Raw genomic sequence first — 27,093 nt, 5'->3', positions numbered from 1 at the left:
GGCTGGCTTTTGTCCAGAGGCCAAGGAGGATTTATCCAATTCATTCAAAAAATATTTATGAAGCTTCTGTTGTTTGGGGAGGCAGATTTTTGGGGGAGAAGATGGGATAAGAAGCAGACCTAACAAGACATTTAAGGAACTTTAGAGACTTGAGCTCCATGGAAGGTCAGGAAGGGACTTGATCTAATGACTAAGTACCAGCCTGAGGAACATGAAAGGAAGGGCTTAGTGTTGGGGTGAGATGAAGGATCCTGAGGAATATCACAGGTTGTGATAAGGAGAATCCTTGAACTAGAGAAGCAAGGAGCTTCCCAGATCATTTACTCCAACCTTCCCCCCCACCCCCAGGCAATTGGAGTTAAATGACTTGCTCAGGGTCACACAGCTAGAAAGTGTCTGAGGCTGCCCCAACCTCTCTCGTTTTTGAGGGGAAAACTGAGGCACAGAGCAGGCAGAAAGGGCATCGAATCTCACTGATGGCACTCAGTGCTTCAGAGAAATCACCCCATCCCTCTGGTCTTTGCTTCCTCATCTATAGAGGGGGGGCTCGGACTGGGTGCCTTCAGTTTCCCTTCTAATTCTAGCTCCAAGCGGCCCGGAGAACCCTCGGTCAGTCCCGCCTGCGGGAGCCGGGGTCGCCGGGCTCCAGCCTGGAAGCGGCCAAGGCGAGGCCCCCCCTCTGGGCCCTCCCAGAGGCCCCCGGGGCCCCGCTCCCGAGCCCAGCCGGCACTAAATGGGGCGTGACCACGGAGGGGAAGCCGCGGCCTGCATCCGTCGGGGTGAGACGGGCTGGAAGCGAGCGCCGCCGCTCCGGGAGCACTTGGCCCCGGGGCTGCCGCGGAATCCTATCGGCTCCGCATGACTACCACGGCCCCCGCTCCCCAGGCCCGGCCCAGAGTCCGGGCTCTGCCCGGGGAGGGGGCGGGGGCTTGCCCCCTTCCCCCCGACCTGAGGCAGGGATCAGCTTTCCCGACGAGGGACCTTGGCTGCTCCCCAAGGGATAATTCATCCCCGGGGAGAAATGACAGCATCCTTGGCTCCTTCTCCCCTCCCCACCCCATTCCCCAAGTATTCATTAAAGCTGAGAGGCCGGGCCAGCTCCTTCATGCTCACGGCAAGGCAGCCACAGGCCCGGCAGCTGGGAGGCCCCACCTTCCCTTCCCCCCCCAGCCCTTTCCTTCTTACAATTACAACCCTTCAGGCCGTCATTAGATCATTTGATGAGGAAACCGAGTCACAAAAGGTTTTCAAAGTCCCTGGATGAATGCCAAGATAATTAACCAAATTCTATTATTTTGGAAACTTTGGGTTGAGACAAAATCGCTCAAGTCCCTGCCACAACCTTGGATTTGGAATTAGAAAATCCAGATTTCAATCTTGACTCTTTGGGGCAAATCACTTCATCTCTCTGGACCTCAGTTTCCTCATCTGTAAAATGAGGGGGTGGGAGTCAATGACCTCTAAAGTCTCTAAGTGATCCTACACATCATGGAAAGGGAGCTGGGACCCTCTGTGCGCTAACTCCCTGAATAATCTTGGGCTTCCCACCCTGGCAGGGACCTAGATTTTACCAGTTGGAGGGAAATAGAAGGAAGAAGTCAGAACAGAGGGAGAAGGAAAGTTGCTGAGGGCTGTCCCAGGTTGAATCCAAGAACTTTAAGATGATTTAATCAAGCCCCATTATTTTATAGAAGGAAGTATTTACTTGCCCAAGGTCATAAGCCTCAGTTTCCTTCTCTGTAATAATAATGTTAGCTCACTTGTATATAAGGTCATAGATTAAAATCTGAAAGTTATCTTGTCTGACCTTCCCATTTTACAGATGAGCAAAGTGAGACCCAGAAAAGAGAAGTGATTTGTCTAAGGTTACCCAGACAGAAAGTGGCTGAGCCACGATTCACATTCTTCTCTGCTGTCTCCAAATCTCCTTCTCAGTCCAGTGTTGTCTCACAACAACCCTATACTCTACTATATAAGTTGTAGGGGGTGTATTATCATCCTCATTTTTCGATGGGAAACGGGCTCAGAAGTATAACTCCAATGTCAAGTTGGACCTTGACTCAGGAAAAACCCTTCCTCCCCCAATTTCTATGACTTTCATAAATTGGCCCTTAACTTCTTCATAGGTAAATGTAGTGGGGAGAGGGGAGAAGGGAAAGGAGAGAGGGAGAAGAGGAGAAAGAGAGAGAGGAGAGAGAAGGAGAGAGGGGGGAGAGAGATCAACAACAGACACAAGAGACAGAACAGAAAGAGAGGAGGAAGAAAAAAGAAAAGAGAGAGAAAGGGAAAGGAGGGGAGAACTCATTCTAGAAAAAAATTCCCAAAAATAACTCATATACCATGAAATATCAAAAGTCTTAAGGGATCACTTGGTCTGGCCCTCTGACCCATTTTTAGATGAGGAAATTGAGATTTAGAAAGGAAGTGATTGTCCCCACTCCCCAAGAGAATGATGAACACTTTTGTATGAAATAATCCTGTGATGTGAAAAAAGCAAGAGAGAACCTCTTAGGATTGGATTTAACCAGTCTCTTTGCCAGCCTGGGAACATGTTTTCTCAGAGCGATTCTCCTTGTGTGTACACACACACACACACACACACACACACACATACACACACACACACTATCCTCTTCCCCACCTTTTAGCTCTCTTCTTTTCCCTGTTTCCATGTCCCTGCTATGGAGTCTGAATTCCCAGTGAAGCCTTTTTGAGTTTCCACCTATCCTCTCAGATTTGCCTTCTCTTTCCACCTTGGAAGTATATCAACTTAAGGGCTTTCTCATATTTGCTCTGAGGTCATCTCTCTCAGTACTTCCGTTCCCTAGTGCTTGGGAGATTGGGGAAAGGGCTTCCCTTTACTCTCTCTTTCTTTTTCTTTCTCTCCTCTTCTCCTTTTTTCTCTTCTTCTTTTTTTTTTCCCTCACCCCTTTTCCCTCTTCTTTTCTTCTCTCTCCCCTTTTTTCTTTCTTTTCTCCCTTTTCCTTTTCCTTCCCCCTTCCTTCCCCTCTTCTTTTTTCCTCACTTCCCCTCTTTTTTTCTTTTTTTTTCCTTTCTCTTTCTTGTCTTTATCTGCTTCTTCCTCATTCTTTTTCTTCACTTCTTTTTCTCTTTCTTGTTTTCATTTCTCTCTGCTCTTATTGACCCTTTTTTTTTTCTTTCTTTTTCCTTTAAACCAAAATTTTCCTAACTTACCAAGGAGGATTAAAAGGAAAAAAAGCCTTTAAAAATTCTTAAAAATTTTCCGGGGAAAGGGCCAAAATTTCAAAAACCGAATCCCTTTTAAAAATTTTTACCCGGAATAACTGGTTTATGGGTCACCCAAGGGAAAGGAAATATTTGCTCTGAGGCTGGTTTCTCCCCAATTCCTTAAATAAGGTGTAGGTTTTTTGCTGTGTGTTTGGCAAACATATCAATGCTTACTCTTGACCTATAATGCAGTCTTATGTTTACTGTCATAATCACTGTTATTAGTACACTAACCATATAGATGCTAAATAACTTTGAACTGAATGCTAAATATTTGAATTTCTACAGCACTTGAAGGTTTACAAAGTTATTTACTTCTTAGGGTACTTTGGGGTACTCAACAGAGAGACTCAAAAATGGGGCATTGTGAAAAATTGCAAGGGTGGAGGGGAGAGAGGGGGGAGCTGTCAAACCTGCTATTTGACTCCCTTAGAGGGAAAAGGATTAGTAGTATTTTCTGGCTAAACCCAGAGAGATCCAAAGGAGCTAATTAGTAGCTTAAGGCTTTCCATCTTCCCAGTGAGGGGGGAAGAGGAGGTTTAAGCTTTTTCCTCCCCTGCCAGAGGGAACTCCCTTTATTATCACTCCATCCTCACCATTTCTCTATTCAGCTCACTCTCTTTCCAAACCCCCGAGTCCTGGCAAGATAGATGCTTTCTTGGGGAAGTTGAGTGAGGAAGGAAGTCTTGATACTTGATACAAGCTAGTTTTTACTATTACAGAGCTTCCTTTTGTCCATCATTTTGTCCATCCCCCTGCAGCAAGACCCATGCCCTCACAGACTAATCTCAGGGGTAGAGATGGCTCCCACTGTTCCTTTAGCTACCCCAAGGAAGTCTGATACAATTATTTAACTTCCTTCCATTCCTAAGGCTGGTGTCTTTCAATTCCAGAAGTTATCTTTTTACTTTGCATATATATGTATATATATAAATATATATCTACATATACATGTATATAAACATACACACACACACACACACACAGTGTCTCCCCTGATTGAATGTAAGCTTCTTGAGGGCAAGTATTGCTTTACTTTTGTTTTCTCCCTAATACCTAGGACAGTTCCTAGAACATAGGTGGTTATAAATTTTTGTTGATTGATTAGAAGTCTGACCAATCTATCATTTCTGGAAGGATGGAAGGGTGGAAGGTGGCTGGAGGGGAGGGGATAGTGAGAGGTACAGTTTTAAGAGGCAGGAAACGTCTTTTTAAGCCTGGAGGTCTTCCCTTCCTGTGGCCACCATTCCCACCTGAACCCCACCTCCACTCTCATGACCTCACTTTTTTGGGAGAAGGAAGATCCTTCCAACCTCATCACCGAGGGAACTCCTGAGGTGGAAAACTTCAAGGGTACAGATGTGCAACTCAGATCTGTGGCCTCCAGACTTGAAACTTTGCCTAAGGCATTGAGAGGCTAAGTCACTTGCCCAGAATTGTATATAGTCACACTTGAACTCAGGGCTTCCTAACTTCCAGCCCTATCTCTACATTGAAACACTGCCACTTGTATTTATATGTCTTTCTTCAGAACAAGCTGGTGAGGTGAGACCTTAACCATCTTCTTGCCTAACTCCCTCATTCCTTCATTTATTTATTCAATAAGCATTTAAGTGGGTATTATGTATTTGGCACTGTTGACACAAAGGGTCCTTGCCCTCGATGACTGCTTTCTACTGGGGCAAAGCAGTTTATACGCAAAGAAGTAAATTTTTTAAAATGTCATTTTACAGGTAAAGACACCGTAGTTTATAGAAATGAAGTGACTTGCCCAAGATCGAACAGCCAGTACTAGGATTTAGATTTAGGTTCTCCAAAGCCAATGCCTCTTTTGTTAAACCAATTATTTATTCCAACTGCCTCATTTTTACAGTTGAGGAAACCGAGACTGAAAGTATTCATGATTTGCCCAGATTTGGTTTAGGGGTAGAGCTGAGACTGGAACTTAAGTTCCCCGACCAACTCTTAAATGTTGCGCTCTCTCCACTGTCCTATGCTGCCTCCCAAAATAATAGCTGACATTGATGTCATTCTTTACGGTTTGCTAAGAGCTTCCACTGCCATTATCTCCTTTGATCTTCACCACTGTCCCATGAAGGAGGTTGGGCAATTATCTTCTCCATTTTACAGATGAGGAAGCCAGAGCTCAGGGAGATTAAGTGATTTGCCCCTGGTCACACAGCTTGGGACCTCTGAAGTTATCTACCTAATTCCCTCCTTTTATACTTAAGGAAACTGAAGCTCAGAGATTGACTCTAGTTCCCAAAAGGATTGAGTAGCAGAGCTCAGGTTAAAATGAATTCCAATCCTCTTTTTTTTTTTTTCCTCTCTCTTAGTCCATAACTCTTGACCCACTTTTTCTTTCTCTGAAGATTCCTACTTCCCCTGGGGGAAATTGGCACTGGAGTTTTAGGGAGTTTGGATTCTGGAGAGAAGAAATAATAATTATAAGGAGGAGAGGGAGGATGAGGAGGAGAGAAAAGAGTAGAAAGAGGAGGAGGAGAAAGAGAAGAAAAAGGAGGAAGAGAAGGAGGAGGAAAAAGAAGAGGAAGAGGTGAAGAAGGAGGAGAAAGAAGAGAAAGAAAGGGAGGAGGAAGAGAAGGAAAATGAGTAGATGGAGAAGGAAGAGGAGGAAAAGGAGGAGGAGGAGGAAAGGAAAGAGGAAGAGGAGGAGAAAAAGGAGGAAGAAGGAGGAAAATGAAGAGAAAAAAGAATGAGAAGGAGGAAAAGAAAAAGGAGAAGGAAAAGGAAAAGAAGGAGAAGGAGGAGGAGGAAGGATAGAATGCCCTAGTGGATAGAGTACTGCATTTGGAGTGAGGAAGAACTGACTTTGAGCTTTGGTATTCTTTGCAAGACATTTCAATTTCCTGAACCTCAACCAATAAGCCTTCATGATGCTCTGGTGGAGGGATTTAGATGAAATTGAAGATCCTTGCCCTGCTGAGAGATGCAGGCTGTCACTACCCCCAGGGACAGGAGCACTAGAGTTCTAGTTCAGCTGCCGATTTTCTTATTGTGTGACCCTGAGCAAGTCAAGTCACTTCCCTCCTGAGCACCCCAGACAACTCCAAGACTCCCAATTGTTCTGCATTAGTGAGGGCAGTTTCCTCACTGTACTAGTTAATTATCTGGACCACTGAAATCAGGTCAGAGTCAAATACAATTGCAGGCTATCTTTAAGATTATTAAATGCTTCAGGTAAAAATGGGTATCGTTTTTTTTTTCTTGCCTTCTCAGTGGGTGAGGGAAGGGCTGGAGGGAGAGAATTTGGGATTCAAAAAATTTTAAAAGTGAATAAATGAAATTTAAAATAAGTCTATTATAATAATTATTCAGTACTTTCATCTCCATCGTATCATTTTAATTCTTGGTACAATCCTGCAAGTGACTAGGGCTTGTATCTTTAACTTTGTCCTCCCCCATACACTTTCAGGGCATAGAAAATTAAAGAAGTAAAAGGAATTGACTTCTCTTGGGTCTTAAAGGTAATTAGCAGAGGAACAGCATTTGAACCCCGTTCCTCCAACACCAATACCCAATTAACTAATCCTAACACTTTTTTTTTTTTAAAGAAACGAGGAGGCTGAGCCTCAGGTAGCTCCTGACTTACCCAAAGTCACACAACCGCCAAGTGCCAGAACTGAGACTTAAACCCAAGTCTCTTTAGTTCAAGCCTCGGCTTTCTGATCCCTAATCCCAAACCCTTTTCCATCCCTAACCTCATTCCTAACGCAGACATCTATTATTTTTTCCTTTTCCTTTCCATTTATTTTTTTCTCCCTTTTAGTTTCCCAGCACAGTCATTGGTTGCAACTCTTGATTGAAACAAAAGATGAGGAGGAATTTCCTAGTTTCTTCTGACATTTGAGCACTGCTGTGGCTGAAGCCTTCTGCCAACCCTACTCTTAACTAAGATCCTGAATGCAAATCATATTCAAATCGCATGCACCATGGGGAAGGATCCCTTTGATGGATAACTGACCACTCCTGTCTAGCCTGTCTCCAGGCTAATTGGACCATAGACCCAAATCTGAACTCAAGACTCCCATTTTACAGATGAAGAAACTGAGGACTCTATAGGCAGGAGGAAATCAAAGGCTCCTAGCTCCAGAGCTTGAAGCTGAGAGGCCATCTAGTTTAAACTTCTCATTTCACAGCTGAGGAAACTGTAGCAAAGTATCTTTCCTAACTTCACTCAATAAGTGCCAGAGTAGGAATTAGAACTCGGGTTATCTGACACTATCCAATATTCTTGCCACTTTAATGCATTCTGATCACCTTTGTCTTTGGTATGACCTTGGACAATGCCTATGGCCTCTGTGTCCTTCCTGGAAAGCTTTTCTGAGAATCTGAGACCTTCCCAGAGTCCTGATCCTCTGATTCTTTGTGGAGAGATGAAGCATCATTCCCAGAGAGTTTTCCATGACCAAGGCCACTCAGGAATATAAAAAACAGTAGGTGGAATCTCAGAGTGCCTGGCACACAGTAGGCACTTAATAAACACCTCATCTCATGTAATCTCTCCGAGTCTCAGTTTCTTACCTCACCTATAAAATGGGAATAATAATTCTTGTGCTTCCTACTTTACAAGGTTGTGGTAAAGAAGGCATTTGTGAGCTAAAGATACATTTATATTATTATTGTTATTATTGATGATGATAATAAGCAGATGAGCGGCTGTTTTGCTATATGTGTCCCAGTTTGTGTTATCCAGCCAGTTTGATTCATTTCTTCACTGGGATCCCTGATTCTACAGAGATTCTCTCAGTACTGGAAAAGGAGAATTGGAAATGGTTGGAAGACTGATAGAAAATCTCAGTGGATTTTGGTCTGAGTGGGACAGGACGGCATTGTCAGACTCCCACATATTCTGGTAGGGGAACCAAAGGAGGGACTGTGCTGTGTCTCCAAGACCACTCGGCTAATAAACCCTAGCTAGAGCACTGGAGTATGGGAGCCTCTCTTCTTGCCTCCTCCTCAACCCCAATCAGAGTAAGAGTAGAGCTTTCAGGACGCTGGGTTACAAAGACCAGACCTGTGACTGGTGTTGTAGTGACCCCCCCATCCCCTAACTGGCCCAGGACTTCTGCAATAACTGTGTCTGCAGCAGGGGAAAATGAAGCTGGGTTTTAGGGGAAATTGTCTATTCTTGCCCTCCAGCCACGGAGCACGCAAGACCATTCAGGGGCGAGTCTCTTTCCGTGATGATTTAGAAGAACCAGGGAGAGCGACTCGATGTTGCCTAAATCAGGACGTTGGGGGGGAGGAGAACTGGTCCTTCTTCAGGGGAATCTCCCTTACTCTACCCCAAAACCCCCTTTGTAAGGAGAATTAGAGGCAGTTATTGGCCAGATCCCCTTTGCGGGGGAGGGGGACTCCAACGCCAGTCTCCAGCTTCAGCTGGAGGAAGCTGACTGAGGGAGCCACTTTGCAGTCATTAGGGAGGGCAGGTCCTCAGGAGTTTAGATTGCCAAGCAGTATCCCGGGGCTCCGGCTCTGCCTCGGACCCACCCAGAAGTAGCCTAGAGTATACCCTACTACTTGAGGGGTTGAAGCTAGGAAGGCGGCTGAGTCCCCGGGCTCTCCATCCCTGTTTCTCTCCCCCATCTCCCGGGAGGATGAGTCACACGGAGGGTGATCCTCGGGGAGCTGCTGAGTTCACGCTAGGATCCCAGACCGGCTCCTTTTCTTTATGAGGGAGGTGGAGACCCTGTTCCACCTTAATGGTTTCTGTTGCCGGCTGCGGGAGCATGTTTTACGAGGGGTGGGGCTCCGGCTGCCCAGTTCTCCCTGTGGCCCCACCCTGGGGCCGCACCCGCCCTGCAGCTGGGAGGGGTCCCCTTAGGGAGCTCTGTAATTACCTGAGTAGGGGAGGAGGTGGAGGGGAGGAGTTTAGGAGATGGTCATCAAGGACCGGGATGGGAAGGGGGGAGGAGCGGAGAGAGAAGAAAGGGGAGAGGGGAGAGGGTGCTGGGGAGGTGGGAAAACTCTCCACTCGCCATTTCCTGACCAGAGCTCAGCCGCTTCCAACTATGGTTCCTTGTCTCATTTTCCCCATCCTATCACCTGTTGTCTTAAGTACCTTGATTTGTCCCGAATGCTTAAATGCTTGAAGGGGCAGGTGAACCGAGAGGGGAGGATGGGTGAGAGAGAAAGAGGAAGGAACGAGAGAAAACAAGTCACGTCCTCCCTTCCTAAATCTCATTCTGCCCCCTGACAGACCCCGACCTCTGGCTCTTCGCCCCTCCCGTTCCTCCGGGGCCACGGAGGCAACAGGTACAAAATATCGGACGACCAGGACTGATTGTTGACAATTTCTCCAAATTTTAGTTGCCAATTTCTCCCCCCGCCCCTTCCCCAGCTCCTTCCCAAGTTCCCTGGAAAGAGATTTAATTGTTCTGTCTTTCAAGACAAGATGACCTTAAAGCATTCCAGACACCCAAGAAAGCAAATCGGCCAGCTCCCCAAAGCTCCCGCCCTTTGACAGTTAGGAAGTTTTTCCTGACTTCTATTCTCAATCCTTCCTGCTGCAGTTTCATCCTTCTTGCCCAGTCCTAGGAAACAAAGGTTGGCCACTCCCTGACACTCATCCCCTAATCCTCTAGAGAATAGCAAGGGCTCGGGAAACTTCTCTTAGACCTTCCTTTCTCCATTTGTGGGATCCCAACCAACCTCAAAATGGTGATTCGCAAAAACATTTCATCCTTTTCTTTGTCCCCAACTCCTCTCCCCATTTCCTTTACTTTTCCGAAAACCGTTCCCTTTTCTGCCCCCATCTCTGCCGGGACTAGAAGAGTCCCCCCAGAGAAGCTTCACTCGCTACCCAACCAGCCAAAGCAACCCTTGCCCATGCCCATAGAGTCCCCAGAGGAGATATCGCTAAGCACCTACTGCGGGCTCCAGGCCATGACCATCCGTCTTGGGCTTCGTGGTGTCAATGCTGCCCAGCAGCCTTCCCTGCAGCCTCCATTGCCATATAAATACTCCCACATGTTATAGACCAGCCCCCTCCATGAGGGGAGGAGCTCTGGACTGGTTCCCCCAGGCCGGGTGGGTCACATGCCCCATAAATGCCATGGGCAACCACAGTTTCTTTCTAGCACCCGGGCTGGCTTTTTAACCTGGCCCTCCAGGAGGCCACCTGGGGGGGGGGGGGCATCGAGCTTCCTTCCATGGGCAGATGGACAGGTCTCCCTCGGAACACTCAACTGAGAGATGGGGAGAAAGGGTTGAGTCTTAAAGGATCAAAAGATATTAATCCATCTGGTCCTATGAGCTCCCCTCTGTTGCTCTCCTGATCTCATCACATTCATTTGGGATCTACTTCCTACTCTGGGGATAGTGTGTGTGTTTAATTAAAATCCACTCCTTTGGGATTTCTCATGCACTAATCGTATTTCTTGGCCCACTAGGGATTCTCTCAGTCTAGGATTCCACTTCTTGATCCCTGATCATGTACCTCTAGCTCGTGGAGGTACTTGGATCTCATTGTCTGCCCCATTCCCTCTTTCCTATCATGAGCTTATGCATCCCTCCTTTAAAATGATGAGGTGATCTCCAAGCCATTCTCCTCAGGAAGGTAAGGAGAGGTGGTAACCATCCTGGCAGAAATCCTTCCTGACATCATTTGAAAGGGAGAGACAATGGACAGCTCGGGAATACCTTCTTCTCTGATTTATATATCGTATATATAATCCCATCTCAAAGACCGTTGGCATAGGATTCTCCTCACTGGTGGAGATGAATGCCCGGGCAATAGCATGGCCACTAATGAGAAGTCCCATACCAAGAGTCTTTAGGACTAGAGTTATGAGGGACCATAGGATCAAAGACTGATAAATGGAATCATTTTAGAAGTGATCAACTCCAATCCCCTCATTTTCAAGTGAGGAAGCCAAGGCATGAAGAGATGACTATGAACATCACAAAATCACAGAGCTAGAGCTGGCAGAGATCCCCGTTGGCCCCCTCATCCAACTCCCTCAGGAGGGATGGGAAGGGATTACTTGAGTAGCAACTGGCCTACTCCAAGCTCTAACATGTGTCCTCTGGCTCCAAATTCAGGATTCTCTTCACCACAATGGGGAGGTCCCCTTAAAATCAGGAAAATTGATGCGATGACCTTTTACTGCCATTTTCTACTTAAGACTTTTATCATTTTGAAGGGATAAGTTTGTCTGGGGACAATAGGGCCCTGGACCCCTAGAAACCAACATTTACCTTCTTGTGAGCAGGCCCTTCCTATGGACATCCTTCAGAGCTCCTGAAGGATGAGTTGCCTCTCAGGACTGGTCTACTCAACTGTGAATTAGGCTAATTCTACCACCTTTTCTGCAAATATTGGGTTGGGTGTATGCATTTGGGGAGGGATGAAATATGGTGAGTTGATAGTTCTGGAGCCAGATGAAGAGGCTAGAGGAGAAAAGAGGTTGTCTCATGAATTATCATGCTTATCATGTTTCATTTTTTGCTAAATGTATTGAGGGCAGGGCTAGGGAGAATATTTCAGGGGGAGGGGGGGCCCTCTGGGAGACAGATTGTGCTCCAGGTCTTTGGATTTCCCCAGCTTGAGGCCCTGCCCCTTCTTTGAGTTTTATATCCTAAAAGAAGTACCAGGTAGCTCTGCCTTCTCCCTCCCCACCAGATAGCCCCCCCTTCCCCAAGCTTCAAGTGGGGCCAAGGTCATGTTCTGACTCCCTTTACTTCCATTGTGGATGATCTCATCCTCTCCCACGAGACCCTCGACTTCTTCCTGAAGCTTTCATTTGGCCCTGCCCCCACCCTGTCATGGAGGATTTGAGAGATTCTCTTTCCTTCTCCCAGCCTCATGTATCACTTGCCAATCCCCTTCTCCCAAGCCCCACGCCTGTCCAGCCCAGGCTTGCACTCCACAAAAAATCAGTAATGTATTGGTTGTCATGGGGGAAAAAAAGCATGGGACGTGTCTGGGGTGGGTGATGGTGGTGGTCAGAGAAACCTGGGCTCTTCCAGTTACTAGTTATGCTCTGTTGGACTCTCTGGACCTCAGTTTCTCTCTAAAATCAGGATAATAGTAACTCTCCTCTCCATCTAGCTTACAACTGCCAGTGTTATGCTAACAGTTACAAGGTATCCCCCCCCCCAAACTAAGCTCATATTTTTCATGTCATGTCTATTCTCCTCCCCCAAGACAGTCCCCAGGCAATAATAACCAAGTGCCTACTTAGGTACAAAAAACAGGGAATATCTCCTCTCCCTTAAGGACCTTCCCAGCCCCTGTTCTTTTCAGGAAGCCATTCTCTCTGTTAGACTTGCCATACCTCTTTCCTCCCAAGCTGCCCATCTGAGCTAGAGTAGAAAGAAGCAGGAGAGATTGCCCAGAGTTCTTTAAATGATTTGTATCTGACAGCACCAAACCAATCAATCAAAAAGCATTTATTACATCCTTACTTTATGCCAGGCACTGTGCTAAGTATTTAGAGATACAAAGAAATGGAAGGGGGAAAAAAAAAGAAAAAACCTAGTCTCTGACCTCAAGGAGCTAACAATTCTAGCTCCAATTTTGCTCTGCTTCCCCATCCTTCTCCACACACCCCTTAGAGAAGGCTAGAATGTTGATAGGATTTCTTTTTAAAATTTATTATTATTATTATTTTGGATAGGATAGGATTTCTTTTTAAATTTCATTATTATTATTATTGGATTTCTTTTTTCTTTTTGGAAAAGATTTCTTAACCTCAGGTCCGCCCACCCCAAGAAGTCCATGGTTAAATTACAGGGGGTCTGTAAACTTGGGAAAAAATGACATCTTTATTTTTACTCACCTTCAACTGAAATTTAGCTTTGCTTTTAATTATTTAAACACTATTTTGAGAAGAGTCCACGGGCTTTATCGGGCTGCCAAGGGGTCGGTCGTACCAAACCAAAGCTAAGAATCCCTACTCTTGTTCAAGGATGAGGTCTAGTACCCAAGTGATGCTGGGTACATATGATTATCAGGATGAGTACTCATTATTAACCATACTATTATTAAAAGTATTAATGGTTCTGCCAATAACAGTGATAGAAGACTACAATAACAAATGCCCTTGACCCCACCCCTGCTCCATCCTCTGAAACTGACCCTCTTCTCTGTCATGTGATCTTTCCATCGAAATGCAGCCAATCTCAATGACCTAATAGCCTGGTCATTCATGACCAAAGGATGATAGGTTCAGAACCGGAAAGGACTTTAGGGGCCGTGATCAAAGGTGTTTCTGAAACCGGTTCTTAGATGAAGATCCCCGCTGACAAAAATTATTTTCTCCTCTCTGGGTCTTAGTTTCCTCACCTATAAAGTAAAGGGTTGGGCTCTACAACGTGTAAGGTGTTTTTCCATCTCAGAAGCCTGTGACCCTATGAAGTTAATGGTACTTAGAGATTCATGATCTCTTCTTGTGGCATTTTCTCTCTTCTTTCTCTCCCTATCCCAATCAGGGGACCAGATAGATGGATAAGCTCATCATCTAGCTTATATTATCTGGGGGGCTATGGCTTCTTCTCCTGCTTCTCCTTTCATATTTCTACCCTCAATTTTCCTGCCCACCCTCAATTAGATATTTGCTACCAGTATGACTTTGGCCAAGTCATTTGATCTCTGTTTATCTCAGTCTTCTCATCTGTAAAATGGGGATAATTTACCTCCCAAGATTGTTGCAAGGATTAAATGAGCTAATACTTCTAAAGTGTTTCACACATTACCCAGCATATAGTAAGTGCTATATAAATGTGGTTATAATTATCATGGACTAACATCTTCATCTCGAACCTCTGTCTCTCCAATCTCCATTTTAGCCCTGATCTGGGTAGATGTTTGTTTAGCAGTCACAGAAAAATTGAATAACTTCTTGAAGGTCACACAGTCTCCACATCCCAAACATGAGAACTTAGTCCCTAAAAAACACTTAAGTTTCGTGTCCCCTCAAAAAAGGAGACAGAAAGAAACATAAAGAAGAGGAAAGAACATCAAAAGACCTGAATCCCAATCCTAACCCTGCCATTTATGAACAAAACCCTTCTCTCTGAGCTCTGGGTTTTTAACTTGTTAGAAAGATAGGTTTGGATAGATGCCCTTCCAGATCCCTTCTGGCACTGATCTCCTGGGATCCTAGAACTTCCATGAAAATGGCAATATACCTTCACAAAGGAGAGCACCCGAGCTTCTGGTTTTTTGGAAGATACCATTGAAAATGATGTCTCTGGAAACTGGGAGGCTGATGATGGTGTCCCCCCCTCCCCACCCCGTCACTACTCTCCCTGTTTTGTATCCACCCCATCCCTTCTGAAGGTGATTTGGCTGATGAAGGACTGGTACATGGCTGTGGAATTTACAAGGGTAGGTGGTGTGGCCAACAGTCTCAGGGTGATCTAGTTCCAGGGACACACCCCATTTCTGGGTGTGTGTGCCCAGGATGGGGGGAGCTCTTGCCAACCGTTTTGACTTTTCACTAGGGAGCCAGGAAAGCCTGGTGGGGTGGTCCTAACCTCATGCCCATCTTTCACTAATCCTCCATATCCTTAATGTGGTGGAAATGGGCCAGTCCTGGACTTTCTGATGCAGAAGACCGAGCGAGAAGGCAAGGCACCCAAGGGAGCTGGGAGCCTGCCTGGAGGCAGTGGGGTGGGGCAGGGGGTGGAGATGGAGAACTCCATCCTAAATCCCTCTTCCTTGGCATTTTGGGTTTCTCCAAATAACCTGCCATCATCTCCCAGAATCCCTGTACCATCTCTTTCCTCCACCCTCCGCCCCCAACATTATCAGCATTCCTGGATGAGCCTCCCATCAAAAGATTCTAGATCATGGAATCAAAGCTAGAAAGAATCTTAGGTCCCCTCTGTTTTTCAGATGAGCAAACTGAGGGCTAGAGAGAGTATATGCTTTGCCCAAGATTCCACAGGGGACCTGGCTGCAGATGACAGAATCCGAACTCGGGTCCTTTGGCTGGAAATCTAGTGTCTCTGTTTCTTCTGTTCCCACTTTCTACTACTCTTCCGCCAGGTTGGCACTATTGGTGGGAGCAGGTTCTGTGACTCACGGCCTGTCTCTCTAGTTAACTTCTTCCAAGAGAGCACTATTCAGCTAATTCATTCGCCGGCTCCATTAATCTGAGCTGACTAAGCAGGACTTTCGGGTGGGGTAAAAGACCCAAGGATGTTCAGAATCTCAGTCATCCTTAAAAGGTTCAGCAAACCTCTTTCTCTCCCCTGCTCTTTGGTTGGGGGTAGGGGGAGGAGGAGAAGGAGGCTTGGCAGGGTGGGGGCCAGTGTCATTCTGACCATCTCCCTACTTCTCTTAGGATTAGACCACATGTAGATCCCATTGGTCAATCCTTCCTAGATGCTCCGGCTTCTCCTTTTGGATCCTCCATCTTATGGGATCATAGATTCAGAGCAGGAAGGGACTTTAAAGCTCATTTAAAGAAGAAGAAACTGAGTTCCAAAGTCATACATGTGCTCAGGGGCTGATCTGGGATTTAAATCCAAGTTCTTTAATTCCAAATCCAGTATTATTTCAATTATTCCCTTCTTGTAATCCTTTTTATCCAGCTTTCTTGGAATCAGAAAAACTCTTCTTCTAAAGTTCTGACCTCAATCTAAATCTCCTGTGATTGAACCACGATCCAACAGCCTCAAGCCCTTTGGGACTTCTCTAGGAGTGATCCATCCAGATTTTTGATTCAAAGCAGAAGGATCCCATGACATGGGAGGTTTTCAACCTGAGGGCTGAAGTTCAGAGGAGAGTTCTAGGAATGGAAAGGCAGAGATGAGGAAGATATCCTGATAGATTCCTCTGACACAGGAAAATAGACAAGGCCGAAGAGATGAGAGACTGGAAGGGATGGAGAGAGAAATCAGGGGATGGGAGGTTGAGAAAATGAAGCTAACTCTAGAAAGAGGGAGATAAGAGGTGGGACTGAGAACATAGGAGATTAATGAGATGAATCTGAAGAGAAGGCAACTATAAGGAGATGGGGGACAGCAAATGGGACTGAGTAGATAAGAACCTGAGAAACCTCACCCATTAAGCATTCATTAATAACAGATATTAATTGAAGCCTTAATATATATTAAGGAATAGGGCAGAGGAGCTGGGAAGCCAAGGAGTCACAATTCTGGGGAGATTTAGAAACTCTCCTCCTGCTTTTAGCTCCTGGACCAATAATAGTTGTTAACAACTAGCCACTCCATAAGAAGGAGGCCCCTTCCCCAAACTGGATCTGAGGTCCCAAAGTGAGGGAAAGGGAGGATCTCAGGGATATTTGAGTGGAAGATGAGAGAGAATCCTTCTAAGAGGTCATGTCTCTGGGTGCACAAGGCACCCTCACCCAAGATAAATAGGTGTCTCTCCATTTTGGAAACCACCTTCTCTTGTAACATCACCCCATCTGTTCCAAATGATGAAAAGCCCCTCCTGAAATCCAACCTTTATTCCTATTGATACAAAATCTAATCTTCCTTGTCCTCCAAGCTCTTTCCTTCTCCATTTGCTGAGGAACTAGAGATGAAATTGTGGCTTTGGGACTCACTGGGATGATGGTGATGAAGGGGAAATGGGTTAAGACCTAATGTTCTTTTTCTAGAAAAAAAGGAAAGACAAATCTTGAAAGTCTGTCTTTTCTTTAATCTGTTGCCTATGCTTTCTGTTTTATGGGGGTCAGGTGAAGTAGGGGAAAACTCCTAAAAGCCCTAAAGGGACAAGATGATAGAGGAGATAAGGAGGATGACCTACCCCTTTACCTCTGCAGGTCCAGGTCATAACTGTAGATCCACAACTTACATTATGGGAAGATATTAAATGGGATGAATAGGAATTTTTTTTTTCAAAGTGATTTACTTGCTAGTCCTTGAGGAAAATACTTAAATAAACTTTGACTCAAGCAAGCAGGATGGGAGTTAGACATCAGGAAGCACCCCTGACAGGGGTGGAAAGCTTGAGAAAAGTGATGACATAACCTGCTCAAGGCAAAACATTGTCAGTTTTAGAGAGGTGTCCTGCCCAAAGGCAGGGGGATAGATAAGATGGTTTTGAAAATGACCTTCCAACTCAATATGCTTCCCTTCTCTCTCTGATTTTTATTCATTACAACACTCATTTCCATGAGTGAGCTAAGTGCTGAGAATGGGGGTCTTAGGGATGGGAATGCATAAGGGATGGGGAAAGAACTTGGGGAGAATGAATGGAGGCTAAAAGACAGGAAGGATTGAGGGATGGGGCTGGAAATTAAAGATGGGAATGGGGACTAAGGGATGGGGATGAAGTCTGCATTCTGGGGACTGAAGGATGGGGAGGGGGGTGAGTGAATACTCTAGATTTGGGATGTGAATGGTGGGAATGGAAAACGATGAATGAAGATTGTTAAAATGCTGGATAGCAGAAGGAGAACTTGGCAGATAAGGACTTGGGATGGAATCAAATTAGATTAATTGTAATAGAAATGTAAAACCCTTTTCTTGGGTTCAAAAAATCAGTTCTGCAAATCGATAAGACAAAGGAGATATGTGAAAAAAACAATCTGAGGCCTTAAGCAGACTGAATCAAACGAGGCAAATGGTAACCCCCAAACCTCATTAAGAGAACATGAAGTCCAAAACAGGGAAGGAGGGTAGGTGGGTGGGGGGAAACTGTATTCGGATCTCAGGTGCCCCATATGAGGAAGGGCACTGACAACCGAGCTCATCCGAAGGCAGAGAAGCAGGGCAGTGAGGGGGACTTGGAACAGTGCCATTCCAGACTGACTGAAGGAGCTGGAAATGCTTAGCCTAGAGAAGAGAACACTTAGGGGGTGGGGACCACGTGGAAGAGGGATTAGGCTTGTTCCGCTCTGTCCCAGAAGGCAGCTCTAGGAGCTGTGGGTGGCGGGCAAAGAGAGACAGATTTGGATTTGACAAAAGGAAAGATTCCCTAATGGTTAGAGCTGATTAGGGAGGGAGCGGGCTTCCCACTGCTAGCATTCAAGGGAATGAGCACTTCTGGAGGTTTTATAAAGTGGATTCTCTGGTAGGGAAGGATTGAATTCTTCTGAAACTTCCACTATGTCAGATTTTGTAGTTCAGCCCATGAGCTCTGAAGAATTAAACAGGAGCTGTGTGCTCGGGGAAGGTCGAATTTCAGGAACAGAGCTGGAATGCCGGGGAGAGGGCTTCAGTGGAAGTCGATGGAGCTAGACCCCAGGGATTGACATGGAAGGATTTTTGTCCAATTAGAGTATGGGCTCCTTGAAGGCAGAAACTAACCATTACTTATCTTTGCATCTCCAGCAAGTGCCTTGCATTTCGTTGGTGTTTAATAATGCTTGTTGAATTAATTGTTTTTAGGGAGGGGGAGGCTGAAGGTTATAAACTAGGAGCTAATTGCCAAGATATGTGTGTATGTTCAAAATACCCTGGATTCTGTCTCCTTCCTCAGATTCACTACCCCCAAAGGATTCTGGGGATCCCTGAGCCCCTGGGAAATAACGTCCTTCAAGAACTCTCTGGCATTCCCAGGAGAACAGGTTCCTGGCTCACCAAACTGGCAAGGGACCACAGCCAGGGGGGTCGGCATGCCCTGGCAGGCCCCAGGAGCCTGGAGCTGAGCTGTGTAGAGACAGTAGGAGGGGAGGGGCAGGTGGGGCAGGGCAGGGGCTGGGAGCTCTGAGGGGGCCACACCCCCTTTCTCTGACAGCCCCCTCTCCAGGACCCCTTGGGATTCCCAAGCCTAGGGCAGGACTGAATTCCTCAGCCTGTAACCCGGGCCACCACTGGCCCCTTCCCACACTGAGCTCAGAATTTGGAGTTGGGCACCGGGCTTGGCTTCCAACGCAGACTCTGATGCTTATTAGCTGTGCAGACATGGGCAAATCACTTCACCGTTCTGGACTTTCGTGGCCTTATCTGTAAACTGAGGCAGAGGTGCCAGAAGTCCCCCCCGTAGCTCTGTAGCTATGGTGCTATCCTTTGAATCCATCCAGCTTTTAAGGAGGGCCTTGCTACAACTGGAGGTCCTGCCTCCTCACACCCAGATCATTCACTTGCTTCACAAATGAGAGTTCCATATGATAAAATCTAGAGACCATCTAGTCTAAGTCTCTTGCTTGACAGAGGAAGACAGAGATCCAGAAAGGATGACTTGACTTGCTCTAGCTTACACAGTGAGTTGATGACCTTGGAAGACCAAGAGCTGAGTAAGTTGGGGAGATAAGAGAAATGACCTGAGACGGGTCCTGCAGAGGTGGGGGAAGGCGAGCTTACAGAGAAATGATGATTACACACTCAAGAGATATTAGACCACTTCCCTATCCCCAAGACGGCCTCAATAGCCGTCTATACCAAAGGGACTGGGATTGCTCCTTCTGCTCAGAAGAGAGGGCTGGGGTTTGCAACAGAAGCCTAACCTCCTTAATTTTACTGAGAAGGAAACTGAGACCCAGGAAAATGAAGGGACTTACTCAGCTAGTGGGTGCAAAAGGCAGGACTGAAACCCTGTGATTACAATTTTATCACTTTTCCCAGCGTACTATCTTTGAGGGACATGTTGTCATGGGTTTGGACCAGGGAGAGGACAATTGTGCTGGGAATGAGGAGCAGCTAGTGTAGAAGAAATTGAGCTTCCCTTTGCAAGGAGTTAGAGAAAGAATACCCTTCAGCCAGGCCGTCTTCTCCCCCCCTCCCCAAGCTCACTCTCTCTGAAGATGAAAAGGGGAAAACTCCCCCTCTCCCATTTCCTAGCCCATGGAAATGGACCCTGAGTCTTTCAAGTTTCTTTCCCTTGGCAACAATAGGAGACTCCAAGACTTCTCAGGGACTGGCCTGGCATTGGAGCTGTTTTGAAAGGGGAAGGGGAGTTGGAGAATGCTTAGATATTATCTGAGAAACGGCAAAGGACGATGGGAATGGGTAGAAGATCATCTCTGTCTCTGTCCAGCAGTCCCCCTGCCTCTCAGTCCAAAGTCCACAATCTCAGGTTATGCTTTACTTTTAGGCTCAATCCCATGATAAAAGCCCAACCCAGACCCCCCCCTTCACCCCTTTCTCCGTCTGCCTCCATTTCCTTTTGTGCTCTCTGTCCCCAGGCTACCGGGACTGTCCGCTTGTTGGCCATTCTCCCTCCCTGGGTACTTCCCATAGACCCCTCCAAAAAAAATCCCACACAACGAGAGGACACCATTCTGCTCTACTTGCATCCATAAGGAGGGTGCATGGTCTGAAGCAATTAGTGTTTTCCACCTGTCTTCATCCCCCACCCACCCACCCACCCCTGCCCCAATGGGCTGAGGTGTGCAGGACCCCTCGCTAGCCCGGCTGGGAAGACCTCCGGCCCCACTCTTCCCGCTTAGATCTTCCAGCACCCCAAGCAGACTCTGATGGTTCCCCCCCCGCCCCCCCCCCGTTCTGCCCGACGCGGAGTCAGAAGTGTTCATCCCGACTTTTCCTCCCTCCCCTCCCACCAAGCCCTAGATCCAGAGCAGCAAGTTGCTCCGTCCAGGACTAGGTAAGACAAGCTGGGATGGGAATGGGGAAGAGGAGGGCTGAGGTGGGAAGGACCCTGGGAACCCTCACAGTAGCTCTTGGGCACTTACCTGCCCCGGACAGCGACCTGTGGCCCTGTTCCCCTTTGGCAGCTGGGGGAGGTGGAGATGAAAGTCTCGGGGGAACACCGGACCTCTGGGGGTTGTCGGGCTCCCTGGGAGCGGAGGTTAAGTAGCTTGTTCCTCTTCCCACCCCCTCGGGCCCCAGCCCCCTCTGGCCTCCACGGCTGAGTTAGCCCGGGTCTCCTCTTACCTTCTCAGCGAAGCAGGTCGGCGTGGGGCGCGCCAGGCTCGGGGGGCTGGGAGGCAGGGGCCGGGTTTTGGGGGGGCAGAAGCTGTGCGCAGGCCTTGGGGAGTGCCGGGGTTCTGCGCTGACATCAGGTGAGGGGAGGCAGCTGCCAGGGTGAGCCAATAATTATGATATCAGCTTCCCCTCGCCCTGGGGGCCAGCCTGCCAAAATGGGAAAAGGAAAAAAATGACTAAGCAGCAGCCCGTTTGCTCTTTCACTCTTGTTTGACAGGTACTGGCCTCCCGTGCAGCTCTGGCCTCGCCCTCTACCCCCCTCCACACACCCCATCCCCCCAAACTCCACCCCTGCCCCTCCCAGTGCCAGGCGGTACCCCCTTGCCCAGACCCAGCGGCCGCCCCACCGATGCCCAGTGCTCGGAGAAGGAGGGAGGGCTCCCCTCACCCACATCATTCCCCAGCCCTCCCTCATCACCTTCACCTGTACCCCACCAGCCTCTTCTCCCCGGGGTGCCAGTCCCACGGGCGGGGCGAGGGCCTGCCAGGGCCTGCACATGTATTTTGGGAGAGCCAGGGCCCAGCCACATGTGTATTCGAGGAGACCCTTAGAAAGGGAAAGTGGGATGGGGGGCTGATGGGGACGCTGACATGGGACCCACAGGAAGGGGGTGGGCTGGGGTTGTGGGCTCGTGGGGGAGGCTAACTTAGGGATGGAATCGAGGGACCCCAATGAGCACCACTGCTTTGGGGTGGGGGTGGGGGCCCAAGACAGAAAATCAATCTGGGCCACAACCAATGCTGTTGGGCTAGGGAGCAGGGAACCCAGACCTTTTGCTGGTCTTTATCTTCCCTATGCGTTTGCTGCCTTCTTTCCAACTTTGTCCATGCTGTCTGCATGTCTCTCAGCCTCCGGGTAATTTGGCAAGTGCTTAAAAGGTCCATATTTGCTCTTCTCAAACATACCAGTGGGGATTCATTTCTTACCCATCACCAATGAGCTTTGCCTAGATAGCAGGGTGTTAACTTAGACCATGGAATCTTTTTCTTGGAACCACAGACGTATCAATGAGTTTCCCCTAATCAGGAAGGAACTCCCACATTGCTGAACAGAATCAGAAAATCCTGGGCTCAAAATATTCAGAGTTGGAAGGGACCCATTTAGTTTAACTTCTATGGTTTTTTGTTTGTTTTGTTTTGTTTTGTTTTTTAACCAAAGCTTGGGTGTTAATTAATATTTTGCTCGAAAAACCAATTTGTGAAAAATCTTGATTTATGTGAGGGGGTTGGCTTAGAATTGTGAGGGGGTCAGCACTGGGGAACGTGAGGTCCAATTCAAAAGATGGAGCTCTGGGGGAGGGGGAATATTGATCTTGGGAATGAGTTTTCCATCCCCAAGACTAATGTCTTAATCCTGTTTGTTCTGTATACTCGGCCACAAGCTGACTCGTTACCCTTCCCTTTCCCTGCCTCCAACTCCCAACTCCCTTGTAGATTTCTTTCCTCCCTGACACCTTCCTTCTCTTTATTTAGTCTCTAGCTACTACACCATGAATGTCCAAAGCCCACAGAGGCCTTTTCCCTTGTCTCATGTAAAGGGTCTTTCCAGAGTCATTTCCTGAGTGGAAGATGTTACTGAGAGAAAGGAATGCCATTCAGTTAATGGAGAGCTGGAGAGTCCCTGGACTAAATAGTATTCATGGCAAGTGCAGGAGTGACTTCGGATAAATCACTTTATTTTTCTGCCTTGTTTTCCTATTTGTAAAAAACATAGAAGTTAGGGGAAGCTAGATGGCGCAGTGAATAGAGCACCAGCCCTGAAGTCAGGAGGACCTGAGTTCAAATCTAGTCTCAGATACTTAACACTTCCTGGCTGTGTGACCCTGAGCAAGTCACTTAATCCCAATTGCCTCAGCAAAACAAACCAAACAAAAAAACATAGAAGTTAAACTAAATGGATCTCTTCCAACTCTGACTATTGTGAGTCCAGAATTTTCTGATTCTGTTCAGCAATGTGGGAGTTCCTTCCTGATTAGGGGAAACTCATTGATACGTCTGTGGTTCCAAGAAAAAGATTCCATGGTCTAAGTTAACACTCTGCTATCTAGGCAAAGCTCATTGGTGATGGGTAAGAAATGAATCCCTACTGGTATGTTTGAGAAGAGCAAATGTGGACCTTTTAAGCACTTACCAAGTGACAGGTCTATTTCCTGAGGACCAGACTACCTAAATCTAGAAAGCTGATTGAGGAAGTCAAATTTTTCAATCTCAGCAGTTCAGGAAGAGACTCTCAAGCCAGGAGAGTGGTGGTGGTGGTGGTGGTAAGTGTGTGTGTCATGTGTGCGAGTGTGCGTGTGTTGTGGGGATGGAGGGTCATATCTGAGTAGGTCCATGCTGAGTATGGCCCCTTGAAGTAACTGAATTGAATTGAGTGGAACTGAGTTCCTAAGACTCTGAAGCCGACTTCAGAATTGAAAACTCATGGTTCCTTTTAAGCTGGTTTCCCCTTTAAGATGATTATCATTCATAATTTAACTCTTTTATCTTTATATTCATTTGGTAGTTAGTTTGATAATTCATTCATTTGATAAACATATATTGTTTATTGAACACCTTCATATTCTGGAAGTAGGTAATACAACGTTTATTTTTTAAAAAATTATTCTTGAAGGCAACTGGGGTTAATTGACTTGCTCAAGGTTATACAGTTAATAAGTATCTGAGGCTGAATTTGAACTCGGATTCTCCTAACCGCAGGGCTGGTACTCTGCCCGCTGTGCTGCCCAGTTGCCCACAAAGTTTAGATAAGACGTAATCCTGCCCTTACAGAGCTTGGAATCGGGTATGGTGTTCAGAAGCCTATGAAGATAACTATAATAAACACTCTTAACTGATTGAATTCACTTCACTTTGGCAAGCAGTTATTAAGTACCTACTGTGTGCCACAATTCCTGCCTTCAAGGAGCTAAAATTTTAATTGAAGCACAGAAGAGGATGCCAGATAAGGAAAGAGAGGGGTGTTTACAAAGTAATCATTAGGTAAAAACAAGAACAGCTTCACTCCTCCCCCCTATTTCTGTGAACAGAAATATTACAGACAAGTAGGGAGGTTCCCTGGGCAGAAGGCATGAGCCCCAGGGATATAATTGCAAAAAACCCGTGTCAGTGGTTCTGTCTGCTTGTCTGTCTGTGTCTGTGTGATCTAAGGTTCCAGATGGACTTCTCGCAAGTTAGGACTCCGCCTCTGCCAGGGGAATGGGAGCGCTCTGCTTTCATCCTTCTGGAAGGAATGACTTCCTCCCCAAGCTCCACCAAGAATGAGTTGCTGTCTTGGAGTATTGGAGATCCCAGTATTCAAGCTGAAAAGGCCTTCAGAAGTCATCTGGGGCCATGTCATCAATCCCACCTTCCTACTGACCCAAATTGAAAGCTTCTGCCTTTCAATGACCACCAACTTGGTCAACTTCCCCAGGAAGACCCCAGCCTGGAATCCTGCCTTAGGGCCTCAGTTTCCTCAGATGTAAAATGGGAAGACATCTAAGGTTGTCTCTTCCTGTTCCAAAGCTTTGAAGCACTAGCAAATGAGGGACTTAGGCCTTTCTTAGGAGTTTGTAGTAGAGCTGAAACTAAGTTTTCCAGGCATGGGAGACTGATGGGGGAAAGATTCCCCCTGATGCAGGAGATGAAATGTTCTGTATTGGAGACTAGAAAGTAGGTCAGAATGGATTTTGGGGGAGCAGAGGGAAATCCTTCTGAAAAGATAGGTTAGGGCCAACTTGGGAAGAGTTTTCAGTACTTAAATAGAGAGTTCATGGCTTATCTTTAAGGAAATAGTGAGCCACTAAGGACTTTGAGCAGCAGAGTGCCATGATTGGGTAGATGGTTTAGGAATATCAATTTGGCAGTTAAGTGTGATGGATCAGGAGAGGGATGGAGGCGGACTAATTGGGAGAGTGTTGCCTCACTCCAGGTGAGACATGATGAGGAGGACCTGGACTAGAGTGGTGACTGTTATGGAGAGAAGGGTAGGGGACATGTGAAGAGAGAAAGACAAGACTTGATTACTAAATGGAACGGGAGGAGGGTATACCTCAGCTGTAGGTTTCTTTCTTTCCTATAGCCACGGAATGTCAGGGCTGGAAGGAGCCTGAGATGCTATCTACGTTTGACCAACCTGGTCATGCTACAAGGTGGGAAACTGAGACTCAGTTTCCTTAGCTGTAAAATGTCTAGGAGGACGCTCCTGCTGCCTGTCTCAACCAACTGGGTAAGAGAAGTGGTTTGTGAACCCAAAACCTATAGACAAGTTAGCTCTGCACATGGATATGCATATTCTTAAAAGTACATTCTTACTGCTTTACATTGAGAAGCATCATCAATTAATCAATAAACATTTATTAAGCACCTACTTTGTGTCAGGCACTGTGCTAAATGAACACTGGAGACACAAAGAGAGGCAAGAGGCTTACACAGTAGAGCGGATAGAGTTGGACTTGCATCCCTGACCTGCCTTGGACACCTACTGGTTTATGTGACCCTGGGCAAGACAATTTAATCTCTCTGAGCCTCAGTATTCTCATCTGCAAAATGGGAATAGTAATAGCACTTACAGGATTGTGAGATAATATATATATAAAGAGCTTTGCAACCCCCTTCAAGCATTTTATAAATGTTAGTTGTGATTATCATCCTTCCCTTATAGCCCCCAAAGCGTGCCGGATGCAACTGATACTTAGATAACTTTTAATGAGTTGAGAGGGACTTGAGAGCATCTCCCAAGACAGCTGAACAGCAATTGTGAATAGCCAATTGGTAAATTTTTCTTAGCACCAACTATGTGTCGAGCAGTGAAACAAAAATGAAAGTGTTACTGTTATTGTATACAATTTCTCCTGGTTCTGCTCACTTCACTCAGCATCAGTTCATGTAAGTCTTTCCAGGTTTTTCTGAAATTCGCCTTTTCATCGCCCAGTAGTATTCTATTACATTCATAGACCACAACTTGTTCAGCCATCCCCCAGTCCATGGGCATCTCCTCAATTTCCAATTCTACAACTTTGAACTGTCTGCAGAGAGCATCCGGTTCAGCCAAGGGAGAGATATACATAAAGATACACATAATAGAGATACGAAATGGATATAAAGTAATGTGTTTGAGGGGGAAATTAGAGGGGGAAAAGAATCCCTTCCCCTCCAATGGGAGGCGACTGGGAGCAAATCCTTTGTGTGGAAGGTAAGCTTAAAGCCTGAAGGAAATGAAGGATTCTAAGACACAGAAGTGAAAAGAAAGAGAATTCCAGGCACAGGAACAGGGAGACTAGAGTGGAGAGAGGGGAGGAGAAGCGATAAGACAAAAGCTGAGTAACAGCCAGGTAGAGGTGAGCTAGACACAGAAGGGACCGGATCAGAGTGGAGCTGAGGTTAAGACAGGCAGACTTCCTGGAGGCAGTGAATGAGTCAGTCCTGAGCCAAGCTGAAAAGGAGGAAAGGCAGGGGTTCCTACAGAGGGTTTCTTCAAAGGAGCAGAGAATAAGGTTGAGGATCTCGTGGAAAAGCTGGGAGGAATGGATCAGCTCTCTCAGTTACTTCTAAGCTGATGGACTTGGTCCCTGGTCAGCCCAGACTAGTGGGTCCAGATACTGGGGAGACATTTCTCTGGGTGACCAAACCGTGGTTCTTGTCTGGCAGGTGAGTAGTGAAGCAGAGTGGGGTGGGGCTGGGGGAGAGGTGAGACCAGTCAGAGCATGAGGGAGAGTTGGGCCTGGAGGCCTGAGCCGGTTCTGGTTGGGTGACCCCAGGGCCTGCCTGGGGAAATCCAGGGAGTTTCCGAGTTGTTAGCTAGAGGGGGTCTGGCAGGGAGGGGCGAGGTTGGGAGGCTGGAGGGGGTTCCTGAAGTCTGACCTCAACCCTCCTGGCTGCAAAGGCCTCAACTGGGGGAGGAGGTGACATATATGAGGCAGAAAGAGCTGTTCTAAGTCAGGCAAGGAGAGCAAGATCAGGGCAAACTATGGATTCTCAGCCCTTCCACAGAACTGGGCCAGAGGCCAACCGTATTCTTTCCATCCTAAGAGATGT

At 46.8% G+C, this 27,093-nt stretch overlaps 1 protein-coding gene across 2 annotated transcripts in view; it reads right to left on the bottom strand.

Moving 5' to 3' along the window:
* FOXN1 (forkhead box N1) overlaps positions 1 to 21,284 on the bottom strand; it is a 48,542-nt gene extending 27,258 nt beyond the window's left edge. For both annotated transcript variants that reach the window (XM_031967679.1, XM_031967681.1), the window contains exon 1: positions 21,028 to 21,284. The gene's annotated coding sequence lies outside the window, so the exon portion shown is untranslated. The remainder of the gene's footprint in view (positions 1 to 21,027) is intronic.
* Positions 21,285 to 27,093: the final 5,809 nt, after the last annotated feature.

The sequence above is a fragment of the Sarcophilus harrisii genome, chromosome 4, assembly GCF_902635505.1.
Source record: "Sarcophilus harrisii chromosome 4, mSarHar1.11, whole genome shotgun sequence".
In the NCBI taxonomy this organism is placed as follows: Eukaryota; Metazoa; Chordata; class Mammalia; order Dasyuromorphia; family Dasyuridae; genus Sarcophilus; species Sarcophilus harrisii.
This window is presented reverse-complemented; position numbering and strand designations above follow the sequence as displayed.